Here is a 7693-nt window from a genome sequence, read left to right as displayed (position 1 = left end):
TCCACTCCATTTCATTCCACTCCACTCTACACAACTCCACTCCACTCCATTCCATTCCACTCCACTCCACTCTATTCTATTCCATTCCACTCTATTTTAATCGATTGCTTTCTATTCCATTCCATTCCCTTTCATTCCTATTCATTCCAGTTCATTCCACTGCAGTCACTTTACTCCACTCTTCTCCATTGCACCGCATTCCACTCCATTCCATTCCACTCCATTCCACTCCATTCCACTCCATTCCACTCCTGCCTACTCCACTCCATTCCATTCCAGTCTAATCCATTTCATTCCATACCATTCAATTCCATTCCTTTCCATTCCACTCCACTCCACTCCTATCCACTCCACTCCATTCCACTGTGCTCCACACCACACCACTCCATTCCACTCCACTCCATTCCTTTCCATTCCATTCCATTCCATTCCACTTAATTCTAGTCCATTCCAGTACATTCCATTCCACTCCACTACATTCAACTCCATTCCATTCTATTACCCTACATTCCAATCACCCCCATTCCATTCCACTCCATTCCACTCTACTCCATTACATTCCACTCCACTCCACTCCATTACACTCCATTCCATTACTCTTCATTTCACTCCACTCCACTCCATTCCTCTCCACTACATTCCTCTCCACTCCATTCTATTCTTTTCCATTTGATTCCAGTCCACTCCACTCCACTACGCTACACTCCATTCCATTCCATTCCATTCCATTCCATTCTGCTTCATTCCATTCCATTTCACTGCATTCCAGTCCAGTACACTCCATTCCACTCCACTCCACTCCACTCCTTTCCACGCCATTCCGTTCCACTACTCTTCATTCCCCTCCATTACACTGGATTCCATTCCATTCCTTTCCATTCCACTCCACTCCATTCAATTCCACTCCATTATTTTCCATTCCATTCCACTCCACTCCATTCCATTCCATTACATTCAACTCCCCTCCACTCCATTCCACTCCACTCCACTGCATTCCACTCCAATCCTTTCTATTCCATTCCATTCCATTCCATTCCACTCCATTGCATTCCATTCTTCTCTACTCCCATCCACTGCTTTCCAATCCACTCGTTTCCATTTCATTCCATTCCATTCAACTTCATTCCCACCCACTCCTCTCCATTCAACTCCAATCCACTGCATTCCATTCCATTCCATTCCATTCCATTCCATTCCATTCCATTCCTTTCCACTCCATTGCACTCGACTCTTCTCCGTTCCACTCCACTCCATTCCATTCCCTTCCATTCCATTCCATTTCACTCCATTCCATTCCATTCTTCTGTATTCCAACCCACTCCACTCCAATCCAATCCACTCCATTCCATTCCATTCCTATCCACTCCACTCTATTCCACTCCTATGCACTCCATTCCATTCCATTCCTTTCCATTCCACTCCTCTCCACTCCATTGCACTCGACTCCTCTCCATTCCATTCCACGCCATTCCATTCCGTTCCATTCCATTCCGTTCCACTCCATTCCATTCCATTCTTCTCTATTCCAATCCACTCCACTCCAATCCAATCCAGTCCATTCCATTCCGTTCCATTCAACTCCATTCCTATCCAATCCACTCCATTCAACTCTTATGCTCTCCATTCCGTTCCATTCCATTCCACTCCATTCCCTTTCACTATACTCCATTTCACTAAAATCCACTCCATTCCACACCGCTGTGCTGCATTCCATTACATCCCATTCCATTCCACTCCATTCCATTCCACTCAAGTCCACTCAACTCCATTCCATTCCATTCCACTCCACTCCATTACATTCCACTGAACTCCATTCCATTCCATTAAATTCCACTGCAATCCTCACCACTGCACTCAAGTCCAGTACACTCCGTTCTACTTCAGTCCATTCCAGTCCATTCCATTCCATTCCATTCCATTTCTTTCCACTCCGTTACCCTCCACTCCATTTCTTTCCACTCCATACCTCTCCACTCTTTTCCATTCCACTGCAATCCTTTCCATTCCATTCCATTCCATTCCAGTCCATTCCACTCCACTCTGTTTAATCCACTCCACTAGATTAAACTCAACTCCTCTCCACTCTACTCCACTCCATTCCACTCTACTCCATTTCATTCCATTCAATTCCATTCCATTCAACTCCAATCCATTCCACTCCACTCCTTTCCACTCCACTCCACTCCACTCCGTTCCACTCCATTCCAATCCATTTCATTAAACTCCATTCCACTCCACTCCACTCTATTCCAAGCCACTACGTTCTTTTCCATTCAAATCACCTGCACTCCATTCCACTACATCCATTCCACTACATCCATTCCACTCCACTCCTCTGCATTCCAGTCCATTCCATTACACTCAATTCTACTCCTTTCCACTCAACTCATCTCCATTCCACTCCATTCCACTCCATTCCATACCATTAAATTCCATTTCACTCTATTCCATTCCATTCCACTGACTTCCTTTCCATTCCACTGCATTCCAGTCCACTCCACTCCATTCCACCACATTCCATTCCATCACACTGCACTGCAGTCCACTCCACTCCATTCCATTGCACTCCATTTCACTCCACTCCATTCCTTTCTTTTCCATTCCATTCCACTCCGCCCCTTTCCAGTCCACTCCACTCCACTCCATTTCACTCCCCTCCATTCCTTTCTTTTCCATTCCATTCCACTCTGCCCCTTTCCAGTCCACTCCACTCCACTCCATTAAATTCCTTTCCATTCCATTCCGCTGCATTCTGTTTCATTCCACTCCACTCCACTCCATTAAATTCCTTTCCATTACATTCCGCTGCATTCTGTTCCATTCCACTCCATTCCAGTCTACTACACTCCATTCCACTCTGCTCCCCTCCTCTCCACTACACTATACTACATTCCATGACATTCCATTCCACTCCACTCCATTCCATTCCATTCCACTGCATTCCATTTCATTCCAATCCACTCAACTCCATTGCATTTTGCTCCTTTCCATTCCATTCTACTCCACACCACTCCATTCCATTGCATTCCTCTCCGATCCACTCTACTCCATTCCATTCCACTCCATTCCTCTCCACTCCATTCCATTCCATTGCATTCCTTCCATTCCACTCCACTCCACTCCATTCCATTCCACTCCATTCCACTCCTTTCTATTCCACTCCATTCCTGTCCATTCCACTCCATTACAGGACACTCCACTCATCTCCACTTCATTGCATTCCTTTACACTGTACTCCACTGCATTCCATTCCAATCCATTCTACTCAACTCCATTCCACTCCACTCGACTCCACTCCACTAGATTCCATTGCACTCCATTTCACTTCACTCCATTCTGCTCCACCCCATTCCTTTCCATTCAGCTCCACTCCACTTCTCTCCACTCCCCTCCATTCCACTCCACTCCTGTGCATTCCATTCATTCCATTCCTTTCCACTCCAATACACTCCATTCCTTTTCCTTCCATTCCATTCCATTCCACTCCGCTCCACTCCACTCCATTCCACTCCATTCCATTCCATTCCAATGCATTCCCTTCCACCCCATTCCACTCCACTCCATTCCACTCCACTCCATTCCACTCCACTCCATTCCACACCAGTCCTTTCCTTTTCATTCAACTTCAATCCACTTCATTTCACTGCACTCCATTGCACTCCACTCCTGTGAATTCCATTCATTCCATTCCATTCCACTCCTCTCCATTCCTTTCCACTGCATTTCATTCTTCTCCATTGCACTCCACTCCACTCCATTCCACTCCATTCCACTCCGTGCCATTCCACTCCATTCCACTCCACTCCATTCGATTCCATTCCACTCTACTCCTTTCCATTCCACACCATTCCACTCCACTTCATTCCATGTAATTCCACTCAACTCCATTCCAATCCACTCGGCTCCATTTCACTACTCTACTCCATTTAATTCCATTGCCCTCCACTCCATTTCACTCCACTCCGTTACTTTCCACTCCACTCCATTCCACTCCACTCCACTCCATTACATTATATTCCATACCATTCCACTCTATTCCATTCCATTCTCTTCCACTCCACTCCATTCCATTCCATTCCACTGCACTCCATACCAATCCACTCCATTACACTCCACTATATTACACCGCTCTCCGTTGTATTTCAATCCATACCATGACACTCCACTAAATTCCACTCCACTCCACTCCATTTCATTCCACTTCACTCCAATCCACTCACTCCACTCCATTCTATTCAATTCCATACCATTCCACTCTGTTCTATTCCACTCCACTCCATTCCATTCAATTCCACTGCACTCCATTCCACTCCACTCCGTTACACTCGACTCCATTATACTACTCTCCGTTCTATTCCTATCCATTCCATGACACTCCACCAAATTCCACTCCAATTCACTCCATTTCATTCCACTTCACTCCAATCCTCTCCAAACCACTCCATTCCATTCCACTACATTAGATTACTCTCCATTCCATTCCACTCCAGACCACGCTATTCCATTCCATTGCACTCTTTTCCATTCCATTCCATTCCAACCCAATTCCATTCCATTCCTTTCCATTCGAGTCCATTCCACTCCATTCCAATCCACTCCAATCCATTACAACCCAATTCCATTCCATTCCTCTCCATTCGAGTCCATTCCACTCCATTCCACTCCACTCCAATCCATTCCATTCCATTCCACTCCATTCTTCTCCACTCCACTCCATTCCATTCCACTCCTTTCCACTCTACTCCATTCCATTCCACTCCTCTCCAGTCCACTCAAGCCCACTCCCGTTTTTTCCACTCCATTCTATTCCTCTCCTTTCTATTCCATTCCAATGTACTCCATTGCACTCCACTATACTGCTTTCCACTCCACTCCACTGCTATCCATTCCATTCGCTTCCATTCCACCCATTCCAGTCCTATCCAGTCCATTCCACTCCATTGCAGTCCTCTTCACTCCATTCCACTCCACTCCACTCAATTCCATTCCATTCCACTCCACTCCATTCCATTCCACTCAACTCCGTTCCATTCCATTTAACTCCACTGCACTCCACGCCACTCCACTCCATTCCACTGTATTTCACTCCACTCCATTTTCCTCCACTCCACTTAATTCCACTGCAATCCACTCCATTCCATTCCATTCCTCTCAATTCCATCCACTCCACTACATTCCATTCAATTCCATTCCATTGCACTCCAAACCATTCCATTCCATTCATTCCATTCCACTGCATTCCTCTCCTCTCCACTCCACTCCACTCCTTTCCACTCCATTCCATTCCACTTCATTCCGCTCCACTCCATTCCACTCCACTCCTCTCCATTCCCTTCCATTCCATTCCGTTCTACTCCATTCTATTCCAATCCATTGTACTGCATTCCTGTCCACACCACTCCATTCCATTCCATTCCATTCCATTCCATTCCATTCCACTCCATTGCACTCCACTCCATTCCATTCCATTCCACTTCATTCCACTCCATTAAATTCCACTGCACTCCACTCCATTCTATTCTAATCCATTAAACTCGTCTCCAGTCCATTCCACTCTATTCGTCTCCTGAACCCTGCATTCCATTTAATTCCTATTCGTTTCATTTCAATCCATTGCACTCCACTCCACTCCATTCCAATCGAGTGCATTCCATTCCATTCCACTCCACTGCACTCCATTGCACGCCACTCCATTCCACTACTCTCCACTGCATGCCATTCCATTCCATTCCACTACATTCCACTTCATACCAATCCATTCCACTACTTTCTTCTCCACTCAGTCCATTCTATTCCACTCCATTGCACTCTACTCGATTACATTCCTCTCCACTCTGCACAACTCCACGCCACTTCATTCCATTCCACTCCATTCCGTTCCTCTCCTTTCCTTAGCACTCTACTCCGTTCCACTCCACTCCAATCTATTCCATTCCATTTCATTCCCCTCCATTCAACTCCTTTCCACTCCACTCCATTCCATTCAATTCCACTCCACTCCATTCCCTTTCACTCCATTCCACTACACTTCATTCCATTCCACTCCATTCATTTCCATTCCATTCTCCTACATTCCATGCCATTCCATTCCATTCCATTCCAATCCAATCTATTCCATTAAAATCTACTCCACTCCATTCCACTATCCTCCACTCCAATCCACTCCACTCCACTCCATTCCGTTCCACTGTACTCCATTCCATTCCATTACATTCCACTCCATTCCACTGCACTCCATTCCACTTCATTCCACTCCATTGCAATCAATTCCAGTCCACTCCTGTCTACCTGATTACTTTCCATTCCATTCCACTACACTCCTTTCCACTCCACTCCACTGCTTTCCATTCCATTCGACTCCATTCCACTCCGTTCCTCGTTATTCCAGTCCTCTCCACTCCATTCCACTCCACTCCACTCAATTCCATTCCATTCCACTCCACTCCATTCCCTTCCACTCCACTCCATTCCATTCCACTCAACCCCATTCCATTCCATTTCACTCCACTGCATTCCACGCCACTCCACTCCATTCCACTGCATTCCACTCCACTCCATTTTCCTCCACTCCACTTAATTCCACTCCAGCCCACTCCATTCCATTCCATTCCATTTCTCTCAATTCCTTCGACTCCACTGCATTCCATTTCATTCCATTCCATTGCACTGCAGTCCATTTCATTCCATTCCATTCCATTCCATTTCATTCCATTCCATTGCATTCCTCTCCTCTCCACTCCACTCCTTTCCACTCCATTCCATTCCACTTCATTCCACTCCACTCCATTCCACACCACTCCTCTCCATTCCATTCCATTCCGTTCCGTTCTACTCCACTGCATTCCAATCCATTCCACTGCATTCCTCTCCACACCACTCCATTCCATTCCATTCCATTCCTTCCATTCCATTCCACTCCATTGAACTCCACTCCATTCCATTCCATTCCACTACTTTCCCCTCCATTCTAGGCCACTCAACTCCACTTCATTCCACTCCATTAAATTCCGCTGCACTCCACTCCATTCTATTCTAATCCATTAAACTCCTCTCCTGTCCATTCCACTCCATTCCTCTCCAGAATCCTCCATTCCATTTAATTCCAATTCGTTGCATTTCAATCCATTGCACTCTACTCCACTCCATTCCAATCCAGTCCATTCCATTCCATTCCACCTCATGCCACTCCACTCCATTCCACTCCTCTCCACTGCATGTCATTCCATTCCATTCCTCTCCACTCCACTTCATACCAATCCATTCCACTACTTTCCTCTCCACTCACTCCATTCCATTCCACTCCATTGCACTCTACTCCATTCCATTCCTCTCCACTCTGCGCAACTCCACCCCACTCCATTCCATTCCACTCCATTCCATTCCTCTCCTTTCTGTACCACTCTACTCCATTTCACTCCACTCCAATCTATTCCATTCCGTTTCATTTCCCTCCACTCCACTCCTTTCTACTCGACTCCATTCCACTCCACTCCATTCCCTTGCACTCCATTCCACTACACTCGATTCCATTCCACTCCATTCATTTCCATTCCATTCTCCTACAATCCATGCCATTCCATTCCATTCAATTCCACTCCAGTCTATTCCATTACAATCTACTCCGCTTCATTCCACTATCCTCCACTCCAATCCGCTCCACTCCACTCCATTCCGTTCCACTGTACTCCATTCC

Source organism: Pongo pygmaeus, chromosome 11, assembly GCF_028885625.2.
Source record: "Pongo pygmaeus isolate AG05252 chromosome 11, NHGRI_mPonPyg2-v2.0_pri, whole genome shotgun sequence".
Taxonomy (NCBI): Eukaryota; Metazoa; Chordata; class Mammalia; order Primates; family Hominidae; genus Pongo; species Pongo pygmaeus.
Note: the sequence above shows the minus strand (reverse complement) of the source record.